Source organism: Lepus europaeus, chromosome 13 (genome assembly GCF_033115175.1).
Source record: "Lepus europaeus isolate LE1 chromosome 13, mLepTim1.pri, whole genome shotgun sequence".
Classification (NCBI taxonomy): Eukaryota; Metazoa; Chordata; class Mammalia; order Lagomorpha; family Leporidae; genus Lepus; species Lepus europaeus.
In genome coordinates this window covers 27,630,710-27,643,948 of record NC_084839.1, presented here as the reverse complement: position 1 = coordinate 27,643,948, position 13,239 = coordinate 27,630,710, and the positions used below count along the sequence as shown (strand labels likewise).

The 13,239-nt window shown below is 53.6% G+C and overlaps 1 protein-coding gene across 1 annotated transcript in view; it reads left to right on the top strand.

Moving 5' to 3' along the window:
* Positions 1–13,239, top strand: part of GALNT14 (polypeptide N-acetylgalactosaminyltransferase 14) — a 196,699-nt gene that overhangs the window by 125,796 nt on the left and 57,664 nt on the right. The gene's annotated exons all lie outside the window — the stretch shown is intronic.

The window sequence follows — 13,239 nt, the reverse complement described above, 5'->3', positions numbered from 1 at the left end:
TCCAGGAGAGAGGCTTCCTGTCACAGCCCATGTGCATTTTGTCAGGGGAGAAGCCCAGGGGGCCTCTTCCCTCACCATTGCTTCCACTGCTTATCTGCCTGCCCAGGGACCTATTTGCTCCACCTCTGTCCTGCCACCCCCTTGGGCAGGCCACATCTCATGAGAGTATTTGCCAGCAAAAAGAGGTCTTGTGACAACACTGTACCGCACTGTGAACCCTTCCCTTGTGCTTGCTGAACAAGCCTGAACAAGCAGGTCAGTCCGGACCCTGGCTCCTCCAAACCCCAAAGGTGCCAAAGACCGGTGTGGCAGTGTTTCCTGTCTGCAGTAGAAAATCGGCCTTGCACAGGCCCCAGGCAGCCGGCAGACGTGCTGGGGTAGGAGGGCTCAAGGGCAGTGATTGATGGAGATGCCATGGCACTACCTTAGCTTCTGGGCTTTCTGTGTCTGAGCCTGTGGGCACTTGCTTTGTAGAAACGGGGGCTTCTGGGTAGGGGACTACAAATTTTCATGATTATGAGGCTGATGACACCAGGGTTCTTAAGTCGGTGCCGTGGGAAGGCAGGCCAGTGGGCACAGTTTCCCCAACTGGTTTGCACAACTCAGAGCCCTTGCCTTCTACAGCGTGTCTCCCAAGGTGGGGACCCAGACCGCCTGTCATCACCAGCATCCTTGATGGAGCTGCCTTCTTGATTTCCCCTCCTTCCATCAAGGAGGGTGAACTGGGGGCTATTTTGCTTCTTCCCCTGGAGGGACCCAGGAAATATTTTCTTAGCAGCGGCTGCTGCTGCTCCCTGCAGCTGGGGACTCCAGACATGGGCCACACTCCCTCCTTTCTGTTGACCCCAAAGCTTCCTGAAGTCTTAGTCTTGTGTTATTCCTATTTTAATTCCTCAGCACTTATCCTGCTCCTTGGCAACCGACAGAATTGCATTTAAATATTAGGCTATTGCATTTCCCTGGGCAGAAACTACATGTAGGAGGGTGAGGAAGAGCGAGGCAACAGGAGGCTTAGCAGCCCCATGAGTCTCGGACAGGTGGTCCCTCCCCTGGTCTGAGTCCAGGTGCCAAGGGCCTCCTGAGGGTCAAAGGGAGGTTGCTGGTGCTTCTGGGTGGAGCCCTCAGAGAGGCACCTGTGACCGCCCCCACCTGCAGGAAGGAGGCACCAAGGAGTGCCCTGAGCAGGCACTGGCACCGGCACTCCTGCTCTTCTGTGATCTGAGAGGCGGGAACGAATGTTTTGCAAGGGCTGGGCATGTGTGCTGGGAGTGGATGAGGAACTGAGCCTGTCCCCCCAGGAGCCCAGGTCCCAGCTCTGCTTCTGACCCAGTGGGTACCTTCTGTTAGGGGAGTGTGATCTGCTTGCTTGCGGCAAGAAGGGAAGAGAGGATTTTGAGGGACTGTGGACACCCTTTGGGAAGACAGAAAGGGAGAGTGTGTCTGCCTAAGTCCCCACCTGGCCCTGCAGGGCTGGGAGTGTGTTCCCCAGAGCATTTCAGAAGGAGTGGAGCTTATGCTGAACAAGCAGGAGTAGGGCAGGCCAGGGATTGAATGGGGGTAATTGCATGGGACCAGCAGCTGTCTTCAGGGTGTTGAGCACCCAGAGTACACAAAGCCCACAGTCTGGCACTGTGAGTGGAGTGCTGAGCCCTTGCCAGTGTCACCCCTGCGGTGATGAGAACTCTAGACACTGCCAGCAAAGCCATTTGCTCATCAGCTGGGTCCCACTGGGTGGTGACCTGTACAATCTCCCACTTCCAGCCCTTGCTTCTCAGGGAGACCATGGCTGCGATGTTGGGGGTCACCAGCCAAGCCCCATAGTCTCCCTGCTGTATCCCAACTTCATCCTACTGTGACACTTGCCTCTGCTCTGATCAGCTGAGGCTACTCTACTGAGTGACCTCTGGTGGCTCTGGGAGTATCAGCAGCAGCAACCGACATTCTAGAATTTTGGTTGCAGGTGTCAAGTGCATTGTAGGATGCTTAGCCATGTCTCCAGCCTCTATTTTCCAAAGCACCTCCACCAAGTTGAGACAACCAAAAATGTCCCTAGCCATTGCATGATGTCCCCTAATGGACAAAAATGCAGTTAGGGCCACTGCTGTAACCCCAGCCCTACTTTTTACCTACATTCTAAAAAATAGAATGTAAGCAGACTTTATCAACCCCTTCAGCGGCCGCAGGACGGGGCCCAGCCTTGTCATGAACAGAGTGCAGCAGAGGCAGATGGACTCGGATCAGACTGCCCTGTGTCCAGCCTTGGATGTGCTGCTTAGTAGCTTCTTTGGAGCTCAGTTTTCTCTTTGGAAAAATAACCACGATCCTACCTAATTCTGCTTCTGTAAGGATCAAACAGAACATAGGTGTGCATTTGCTGGAGCCTGGCAGTGTGGGTGGGTATGGAGAAATGGTGCCGTGGTGAACCAGGAAGAAGAGAGAGGTGGGAGTCACACTTAAAAACTCCCTTCCTGGCCGGCGCCGCGGCTCACTAGGCTAATCCTCCGCCTTGCGGCTCCGGCAGACCGGGTTCTAGTCCTGGTCAGGGCGCCGGATTCTGTCCCGGTTGCCCCTCCTCCAGGCCAGCTCTCTGCTGTGGCCCGGGAAGGCAGTGGAGGATGGCCCAAGTGCTTGGGCCCTGCACCCCATGGGAGACCAGAATGAACACCTGGCTCCTGCCATCGGATCAGCGCGGTGCGCCGGCCGCAGCGCACCAGCCGCGGCGGCCATTGGAAGGTGAACCAATGGCAAAGGAAGACCTTTCTCTCTGTCTCTCTCTCTCTCTCACTGTCCACTCTGCCTGTCAAAAAAGAAAAAAAAAGAAAAAAAAAAAGAACTCCCTTCCGAGGGCAAGCCCGAGTCTGCACCCTCAATCCACTGTTGTTAATCCATTAACCTTTAACAGAGAACTTGGGGATTTAAACATCTGCGCAAGTTTGGGGATGTTTACCCAATCTGTGGTAAGTTTTCAAAGCATTTCAGCTGTGCTGTTATCATAGGTCAAGTTCAAAGTGAAGCTGCAGGGCCTGGAGGGAAATTCAGGGTTCTGCTGGGAAACTGAAGACGCTCAGGCAGGAGATGCAGCCAAAGCCCCAGAGCAAGGGGCGCTGGTGTCCCCAGTCCTGGGGAGGGTCACTAAGCTTGCTGGACCTGGTGAGGTGGTGATCCAAACAATAGAGGGAAATGTCAAGGTCAGGTTCAAGGCCAGAGAAATGGGAGTAGGTGGAATCAAAGTCTTCTGAGTGTGGAGTGTTAGGAGCATTGGCCTTAGTGGTTGTCAATCCAGGATTTTTACAAGAATCACTTGGGGATCTCCAGTGCCCACACTCCTGCTCCCTGAAGCATCTCTTTGCCAAACCCTTCAAGCAAATTGAATGAGCAACTAGGGCTGAGGACACTGCTCTATGTAAATGCTTCTCACACTTTCTAGGCAAGTGAACAGGGTATCTGAGGGTCTTGTGATGAACCAGTTCAGTAGGTTTGGGATGGATCCTGAGATTCTGCATTTCTGATAAGCTCCTAGGCACTGCAGATGCCACTGGTCTGTGGATCAGGGTTTGAACCACAAAAGCTTAAAAGAATGGTGCTCAGAGTCTAGCTTCCTAAAGGAGCAGCCCAGCGGCCTCAGCATCACTGGGGACAACTTGTCAGAAACACAGATTCCTGGGTCTCCTGCAGAACCAAAGCCTCAGAAACTCTGGGGAATGGAGCCTAGCAGTCCAGGTCTTATAAGCACAACACGGGGTTCTGACACTGGCTCAAGTTTGGCAACCACAGCGGTCAGCTGGCTCTTGTGGACCAGATGAAATCCGTGGGTTGTCCCATCCAAAAGGCTCAGGGTTTGAGTAGAGACTTGAAGGCTCTGAGGTAAGGCCACACTCCTGCCCACATGCTGCAGCCTGCTCTCTGTCCCTTTGACATGGCTCCTATCTCAGGTCCTGTGGGGACTTTGGCCTCCCATTCCCACCCCAGTTCCCTCCCTCTTCTCCCAGTTGCTTTAATCACAGGATCCGTGTCCTGCCATCTTTCTGGCTATCAGCGTCACTTCTACCAAGAAGCCACTCCTGACCCCAAAGCCGCTGGCCCACACGGGACTCCTGGCTCCTTTGTGGCACCCAACCTGAGTATATAGGCTTTGTTCCCTCTGGGTCACCTTTGTGTTCCCATCATGCCTTGCAGCTTAGGTCCTACTCGTTAGGATGTCATTGCCCTCCAGGGTGAGTAGCATTTGAGCACCTACTGCAGTGCTTGATGGGAGACACAAATGAAGTAACTGTTGGTTGAACCAATGAAAGGGAGAGTATGACCGGGAAGATGCTTGGCCACTCTCCATTGCCAGCCCTTCCTATAGGCAGAAAAAGAGGAGCTAAAAGAAGCCCCCTTCTCTCACCATTCAGTCCCCAGGGCACTTGTGTGAGGACTTAGAAACAGACTCAGAGTTCACGGAAAAGGGCTTTTTCCCTTAAAGAGTTCTCATTACTGGAAAGAGAAGAGTGAGGGAACAGCATGTAGGAGGGGCCTGAGCTTATTAAATTTGCTTCCAATTTTCTTACCACGGTAATTGGATTCTGATTTATAGGATGCGTTTGGACAGCGTCTGAAACAGAGGACTATTAGCTGAGCATTAGAGCAAGTGCCGCGGAGAGGGGGTGTTGGGGTGAGCGGCTTAGGAATCTGAAGGCACCACGTGATGGGCTGGGGGAGGCAGTGGGGTGGGGAGACAGAAGAGGATGTGGAAGTTTCCAGCAGCGGCTGCTGTGCCGACAGAATCGCCAAGAGGCTGGCCATGGGAGCCCCTTCCACGCGTGTCACAGTGTGGCGAGAGGAGGTTAAGGAAGGCGGAGAACCTGCTACGTGGAATAGAACAGGGGAACTGTTTCTCTCTTGGTTTTTGCTCCAGGGAGTCCACAGTCCTTGGGAGGCAGTCCAGTTAGTCTGGAGCAGGGGATAGCCTGAGCCGGGTCTGCGGGAGTGAGGCTACACCCAGCTGGGTTTGCTATGTATGTTTCTTTGCTTCCAGCGGACGCCTGCATGGCCACACTGTGGGACTGCCAACCCTGGCAGGCCCACCCTCCCCCTTAGAGCTGCTTGATGAGATTTTCAGCATCTTGAGGTTGAAGGCGGCTGCTTTGGGCTTTCAGGTGTGTCTGTGTCTGCTGCTGGGGTGCAGTCCCTCGTCCCCAGCACAGGCCAAGAAGAGAGGAGTGGGGTGGGGGGGACCAGCAGTGACCTCTGGCACATCCTACCCATTTCTCCTCACCTCTAAAATATGGGGTCGAACTAGGTAAGCTGGGAGCCCTATGGTCCTATGAGTGGCCACACAACTGTAGATCTGTGCATTTGCCTGGGCTTCCAGATACATACACAGGTGTGTGTGCACCTGCCCCCATCCCTACTTAGTTCAACAAAACAGTGGGGCATCCTGGGTCCCACTTACCCCGCTGTGGCCGACAGCTCTGTTAGCACGCACAAGCGCCTCCCTTTCCAGGTTGCTGCCGAGGTCCTGTGTGGTCGCAAGGCTCCATGCATCAGGGGTGGAGAGGTGTGTGCCATCCATGATGCCTTCAGCGGGAGGCCAAGGTGGCCTGTAGCTAGGGCGGGTCTGAGAAGCTGTCCTGGAGCTCATTTCCCAGTCATCCCACACCACGTTCTGGGGACAGCAGCTGGATCCACCATCACCCAAGTTGCACACGGAACCTTTGGCAGACCAGAGGCCATCAAATGAAAACCTAGCCCTCAAGCTGGGGGTGGGAGGGAGGTACTTTGATAAAGCCAGTGTATGTTTTTGCTATTGCCTGGCAATACCTCTTATGGGGTTGCTTTGATTGCTGGGGAGCAGGTGGTTGGGTGGACTGAGCCCGTGAGCTGTGGGCAGCGAGGAATGAGGACTGGGGGAGCCTCATTAGGTCACCTGCCCCTGGCCTGGCTGGTTCTGATTGCCCCCCTTTGCACACTGTCCCGGCCTTTGTCCAGTGCGGTGCTAACTGGTTCGAACAGTGGGGCGTCCATCGCCTGCCTGGAGGGAAAATTCCACACTTGGATACATCTCACCAGGAAGCCATTTTTCCTCTGCTCCTTTTCATCCTGGGAAATGAAGGGGCAGCGGCCCAGTCTCTGCACGCCTTTCTTCCTCTGTATATTTACTCGGTTGGAATGGCTGCCAAAGACCATCATCATTTCTCTCCTTGTACTCATCACTTAGCAGTAATAGGATAAAAATCTTTACTGCTGGAACGGCGAAGCACAAAAACATGTTCATATTCCCTCGGAGTCAAGGCTATTCCACCAGCTCAGCACAGCATTAGCAATTCCACATCAAGGCCAAGGGGAGGGGAGAGAGAAACCTATCACGGACACTTAGCTTTGGCAATGAAGCTGTCTCCATCCGGTATACCCAGGTCTCTCCTGAGCACCGTTGTTCAACACAGGGAGTAAGTGTGTTGACAGTGGCTCTGACTGTGCTTCGCTCTGGAGTGTCTTGGAATTTCAGGGGGCCCTGGGGGAGGAAGAGAGCAGCAGGGAGAGTTTCAGAACATCCTAGAAGTGGCTGTGCAGTAGAACTGTGTCCATGACCCTTGGGCAGCAGTCTGTAGTTCTATCTACCAGGCCTTGGGATGGGTGGGTTTTTGCCAGGTGAGAAGAGGAGAAAGGCCATGGGGGCTGGACCAGCAGGTGCCTGTGGGCCAGGATCCTCGGTATTTCTAGTGCTCTGGCTCCTTGAAAACTGAGGCTGCAGGCTCTTCCTTTGAGTTTCGAGGAGGTCTCTCATTCCCCTTCGAACGGGAGCCTGTCAACAACTGTGGCTGCCGCCGCCGAGGATTCACCTGGACACGCTGCCTTTGCTACTCTGCTCAGGCCTTGTTTGCTGGTGAATCGCCACCAACCTTGACCTTGCACTGTGCATCTCATTCGCTCATTCCCTTGCTCACCCATTCACTCAACACATCTATTGTGCATTTAGCACATGCTGGATTCTGAGAGAGGAATTAGTCCCTACTCCCCAGGACCCGACATGGTCTAGTGGGTGAGATGGACATTGGACAGATTCCCAGTGCTGCAGAGTGGATTGCACCCATGCCATCAGCTCAGCTCTGGATCCCATGCACAGACTGTCTGCCCTTGTCTGCCCTTCTCCTGGCCTGTCCCTGGGTTGGGTGTGGCTGTTCCTGTCCTAGTCTCGTAGCAAAGCTCAGAAGTTGGAGCTGTTCTGTGAGGAAGATAGAACAGCTTCAGGCTGGCCTGTGCAGGAGAGGGAATTTACCACGCTGGGAGGTGGAGGCTCTTTGGAGGCGATGGCATTTGGGTTGCAGTTGGGAACCACACTTAGGATTTTGTGATCCACAGATGGCAGACATTCCAAGTTGAAGGTGGAACAGAAGGAAACACCCATCCTTAGGCCTTCAAAACACCCATGGGAAATGCGTCTTGAGAAAAGCTATGTGGGGATTTTGTAGTTTTTTGCACCAAATTAAAGACTATCTTTCCTTTTTCCAATGCCCTCTCTGAAGTTCTCTGATACATCTGTCCCTGTGGGTCCCTGCCTGAGGGGCACGTTCCCTGAAGCCAGCCTTACACAGGAGCCTGGGCCCGTAGGCACAGGGTCTCAGTGACAACGAGCAGAGTGCGGTATCGGTTCTCTCCTCTGACTTTTAGTCAGTTTAAGGGATGCCCTTTTAAAGGACATAGGGACTGAGGAGTCCCTGGCTTCTCACTGTGCATTCTGGCTGGTTCTCTGTAGGCCAGGGGAAACACGTGTGGGGTGGAGAAGACAGCATTACTGAGTTTGCCTGTGTCTCTTGCTTAACTCATGGACTGTATTAAGTTCCTCCAGTCTGGTAGCTTTTTTTTTTAAGATTTATTTATTTTATATCAAAAGGCAGAGTTACAGAGAGAGAGAAGAGGGAGGGGAGGAGGAGGAGAGAAAGAGAGAGAGAGAGAGAGTGAGAGAGAGAGAGAGATCTTCCATCCACTGGTTCACTCCCCAAAAGGGCTGGACTGAAGTCAGGAGCCAGGTGCTTCTCCCAGGTCTCCCACATGGGTGTAGGGGCCCAAGCCCTTGGGCCATCTTCCACTGCTTTCCCAGGCACATTAGCAGGCAGCTGGATCAGAAATGGAGCAGCTAGGACTCAAACCGGCACCCTATGGGATGTTGATGCTGCAGGCAGCAGCTCAGCCCACTATGCCACAACTTTGGCCCCGAGTCTGGTGGCTTTTGAATTCTTCCCACAAGACCAAAATCTGCCCCAAGACAAAAATCTCTTTATCTTCTCTTAATGCAGTTTATTGAAGTGTAACACACATACAGAGAAGTACATGCTTGCTGCGTGCGCAGCTTGAAGGGTTCACAGATCAAACATCTGGATTAGGAGAGAAGGGCTGAGCATTTGCACAGGGGTTAGGATGCCACCTGGGATGTCTGCATCCACTGCAGAGCGCTTGGGTTAGAGTTCAGGCTCCACTTCGGATCCTGGCTTCCTGCTAACACACATCCTGGGAGGCAGCAGATGATCTCCCCCGTGCCTGGGGTCCTTCCACCCATGGAGACCAGGATTGAACTCCGGGCTCCTGTCTTTGGCCTGGCCCAGCCACAGCTGTTGCTGGCATTTGGAGAGTGAACTAGCAGATGGAAGATAGCTCTCGCTCGATCTTTCTCTCTCTCTCTCTCACTCTATGTGTGTGTGTGTGTGTGTGTCTTTCAGATAAAAACAAGCAAATAAGTAGATGAATATATACTTAAAAAGTACACTATCAGTTTTCCAGAAGCTACCTTTGGCTCTACACAGTTGACACCTCCTCATGAGTACTGCTGTCCTGGCTTCAAATGCCATGGATTAATGTTGCTTGTTTCTGAATTTGATATAAATGAAATTACACACTGTGTCCTCTTTGCCTGGTTTCCCTTAAAATCAGGCGTGTGAAATTCAACCACATTTTGTGAGATAGTTTACTTATTCTAATTTCTGTATAACTTTCCTTTGCATGAATATATTACAGTGTGTCCATAAGAGATCTTCTAAAAGTTAATGGAAAATATGTCACGGAACCAAACTATGCACGGATTTTTGAAGTGGTTTGCACTAAAATTCCATTTTTCCATGAACATTTTGGAGTCTGCTTGTATCTGTTCTGTTCATTGCTCATTTGGGACTCTCCCAGTTTGGGGGCTCCTATGAATAGAGTTTTTAGGGTTCATCTCATATTTGCCTTTTGGTGGATGTATCTATGTTTCGGGAAGGTCTGTCCCGAGCTGCTCTGGGAGATGCAGTCAAGGTGGTTATAGCACTGTCCACTCCAGTCCCGCCTGCAGCATGTGAGAGTTCCAGCTGTTCTGTCTTCATGGTCAGTCACCTGCTGGCCCCTGTGGAGGCTGAACAGTGATATATGACTGTGATGTAATTGCACCTCTTCCTGCAAATCAATGAACTTGAGGACCTTTGGCCATCGCATTGCCCAATTTGGTCTTGATTTTGCTCTTTCTCTCTTCATCTGTTTATGGCCTTTGCAGAGCCTGGTTTCTTAGACCCTCCTTGGCCACCTGCATCTTCCTTGACTTTGCTTTTTGGCATTCTGCCCAACATTTTGAGGCTCTGTAATAAAAAAAAAAAAAAGAGGGAAAAAAAATCACCAGGCTGAGCTTGGGAAGATCTGGGCCCTTTCTCAGCTGCTGCCCTGCCATCTCTTGAGTTCCCTGGAGTCTGTCGGATGAGAGCAGGAAGTCAGAGACGGTTAGGGTCACGTCCAGCACTGTCTGCCGGTTTGAAAAGACCTCTGCCCGTGAGAACTGCAGGCACTGATGTGGAGGGGAATCAGGTGGGAGCTATTTGCAGAAATGCCATCCCCTCCTCTGTAGTCTCTTCTCCAGCCCCCAGATCCTCACATACTTCCCTCTGTAACGAGACTCCAGGGCCCTGCAGAGCCATTAGAGCTGACCTTTGTATCATGGCCCCACGCATGCCTTCTCTTCCCTCCCCCGTGCCTTCCGTGGTGGAGGTCCCTGGCCCCCTCCCAACTCGAGACACAAGTGCAGGCCTGTGTGACATGTCTCTACTTACCTGAAAGCCCCAGGGATCTGGCCAACTGACTCTAACACAGGCACAGAGCTGCTTGCTCCTGGAGTTGACACCTCATGCCCACGGCAGCCTGTCTGCAGCCAGTGGGCCCTGCCTAGGATAGTGAAGTGGACCTTGCAGACGCCTTCCCTTTGAAACCCAGGACGCTGTCATGTTTCATAGCCATCTGCTCCCAGCCCTCCCAAGAACCACTGGCTCCCACGATGTCATGCACATTCCTCTCTCATGCCAGAGAAAACAGGGCTGGTGGAACTGGCTTGGAAATTGTGAGAATGCTCAGGGCAGGGGCCGGGGACCTGAGGCGATTCCCAAGTACAGGGATGAGCTGTGCAGTAGGTCCTTAGCCTAAGACCATTCATGCCTTGTGTTTACACAAAATGTCACAGAATGCTTTCCCCATCTTTCTTGTTGTGTCCTCTATAGCCCTGTGGGTGGTGGGGTCATTGCCAATTTGAACAGAGAAGGAAGCCCAAGCAAGGTAAGTTGGTGGACTGAGTGGCAGGGCTAGGTTTCCCAGCCCTCTGGGCTTTGAGATGAAATAGCTCTTCCTCTTACTAGCTGGTCCTTGGAGTAGTTACTCCAACTCGCCGAGACTCAGCTTCTTCGTCTGTAAAATGGAAGCGATGATGGTACCCAGAGTGGGGTGAGATAATTCATACCAAGATCCGAGGCTTTAGGGAACACCTGTGGACTGCTTGTCCACTGTGGCTGGGAGTGGTCGATTGAGCACCAGCATCAGGGCCAGCAGTCACTCCAAACCCCAGGATCTCCCTGCTGCTCCACGGCTATGGGCAAAAGCAGGTCCAGAAGGCAGGGCAGGGGTGGGACAAGTCCAGAGGTGGAGAAGGGGGTGACCTGGATGAGGGTGGAAGTCCTGGCTCGGCGGCCATGCCCCACCTGTGAGCCAGGGTGCCGTGTAGCTGAGCTGAGAAGCAGCACGGCCCTTAGCTAGCTCCCAGCTTCCGCCTTGGCTCCCTGCACTGAGTGTTCTACTTGCCTGGACGTCAAAACCGGAAAGCAAAATGAGCAATGAGGCAATCGCGACGCTGTGTCTGCTGAGATTTGTACTTGAAAGATACCGCGGATAGAGGCCAAGGCCAGCACGAGGGAGTGATGCAGGGCTGGGGGCCAGCAAGCACAAGATGTGTTTGACGGGAGATGAAAAGAGCAGGAGAGGAGATGACAGCTGTGGGTGGGAGAAGCTGTGGCAAGGGACCCTGTGGTGACAGACAGTGGGTTGGCACAGCGGAGCCGCGTGAGGTCCCAGGCAGCTGGAAAGCCAGCCGAGGGTGTGTGCGTGCGTGCGTGTGTGTGTGTGTGTGTGTGATGGAGGCAGGGCTCTGCCAGGAGCTGGGATGGCTCAGCAGCGTGGGTGCCCCTGCACTGGCCAAGGCTGAGATCTCTATGTCCAACCCTCCCGGGGCCGTGCCAGGAGGCTCTTACAATGATTGCAGCTTTATCATAGCTGCCCTGCTCCCACCTTTTGACCTTGTCTGGCCCTCACAACAGCCCCGCAGCTGGAATCACTGGATCTGTTCCCCTCCTTCCCTGTCCTCAAATCATCATGGGACACCCCATTTATTCCTCTCTGATGTCACTGAGCCTCCCTCAAGATAGTGGGGCCCCTCTTGCTCTCATCTGCTGCTTCCTTGGCCAGGTCCCACCCTTAGGCTGAGCTCCCGTGGAGTCCTCCTTTTCTCTCCCCTCCCCTCCCCTCTCTTCCCCTCTCCTCCCTTCTTTTACTCTCTCACCATTTTGTGGAGCCTGCTTCCTAGAAATCTTCCCCCTCCCCACATTTGCTGCCAAGCCCCACTGCTGTCCCTTCTGTTCCGAGTGACTGCAGCAGCCCGGACGCCCTCCTGTCTGGCTCTGGCCCATACCACCTCCATACCCACGCCTCCACCATGGAGAGCTTCCCAAGTCTGACACGGTCCACGTGCTGCTGCTCACAGCCCCTGCTGGCCTCCCACCGCTCCCCCAGGCAGCCAGGGCTCGTTCCCCACTGTGCCGGGAGGGTTGTGTTTGCTCATCACCGCTGCTTGGCTCTGCTCTGGGTGCTTTTTCCACCCTTCAGGAATCTGGGTGGGAAGGCTGCTCCCTGGGAGCTGTCCTGCCCCCAGGGCTGATGTTGGCACCTGCTGCACATGCTACCAGCTCCGAGCAGCACCTGCCGCCCCGGTTACAAGCATCAGCTTCCGTCCTGTCTCCCTCCTGAGCTCAGTCTCAGAGTCCCAGACTCTGTTCATCAGCCTTAGTTGAGTGACCCTGGACCAAAGAGCACCTCGTCAGATTCATCCTTGAACAACCTACTGAGAACATCAGAGTCTGGGAGTGCAGCATCAGGAATGAATCCTCAGAAGAGAGGGAGGAAATCAAATCCCAGAAAATTTAAAACCACCTTCCCTCCACAAAGACTTCTCGTGTTGGCTCATAAATCGGTACTGTAATCGGCAAACACGTATTGATCATGCCATTCCCCTGCCGTGGTAGGCACCTTAAATATGTACACTCGGTTAAGCTCGCAACTTTCCTGTTATCCTGCTTTTACAGATGGGGAAATTGACTCGAGCAGGCTGAGTAACTTGCCCACAGGAATAGAAAGAAGTAGGAAGGCGGCCCTGGATGCTAGAAACCAGCAGGCGAGCTGGGAAGATGGACAGCTGTGTCGAGGGGGAGCGACAACCCCAGGCGGCTCCCAGGATGTGTAGTGCAGGGAGAGACTGGAGCTCATGCCCCGCACAGCAGTTACGAGTTAGGCAACCTCAGAAGGCAGGGCGGCAGTGTGGCGAGGTGTGTGGAGGTCATGACACAGGGCATGGCTAAGGAGGGCGATGGACTGAGCGCCGCAGGTCAGGGGTCTCCTGGAAGGGCAGTGAGGAGGCAGGCTAGCCTGCAGAGTTAATATGACGTGGGCTGCCTCACCTCGGGAGCGTCTGGGTAAAGCAGTGTGGTGGGAAGAGCTTGGAAAGGGGATGTGTTTGTTGGAAGGCAGGAAGTACCATCAGGAAGCTGTTGTAGCATGGCAGACCCTGGGCAAGGGTCAGATTTTGTGAAAGCAAAAGAAGGTGAGAGAGGCAGATTTGAAGGCAGGACTGACTGGGTGTGGAAGTGCTGGCAGGTGCAAAGCCTTGACTGTTTACCTCTCTCCTCTGACACTCCATGAGTCACACCA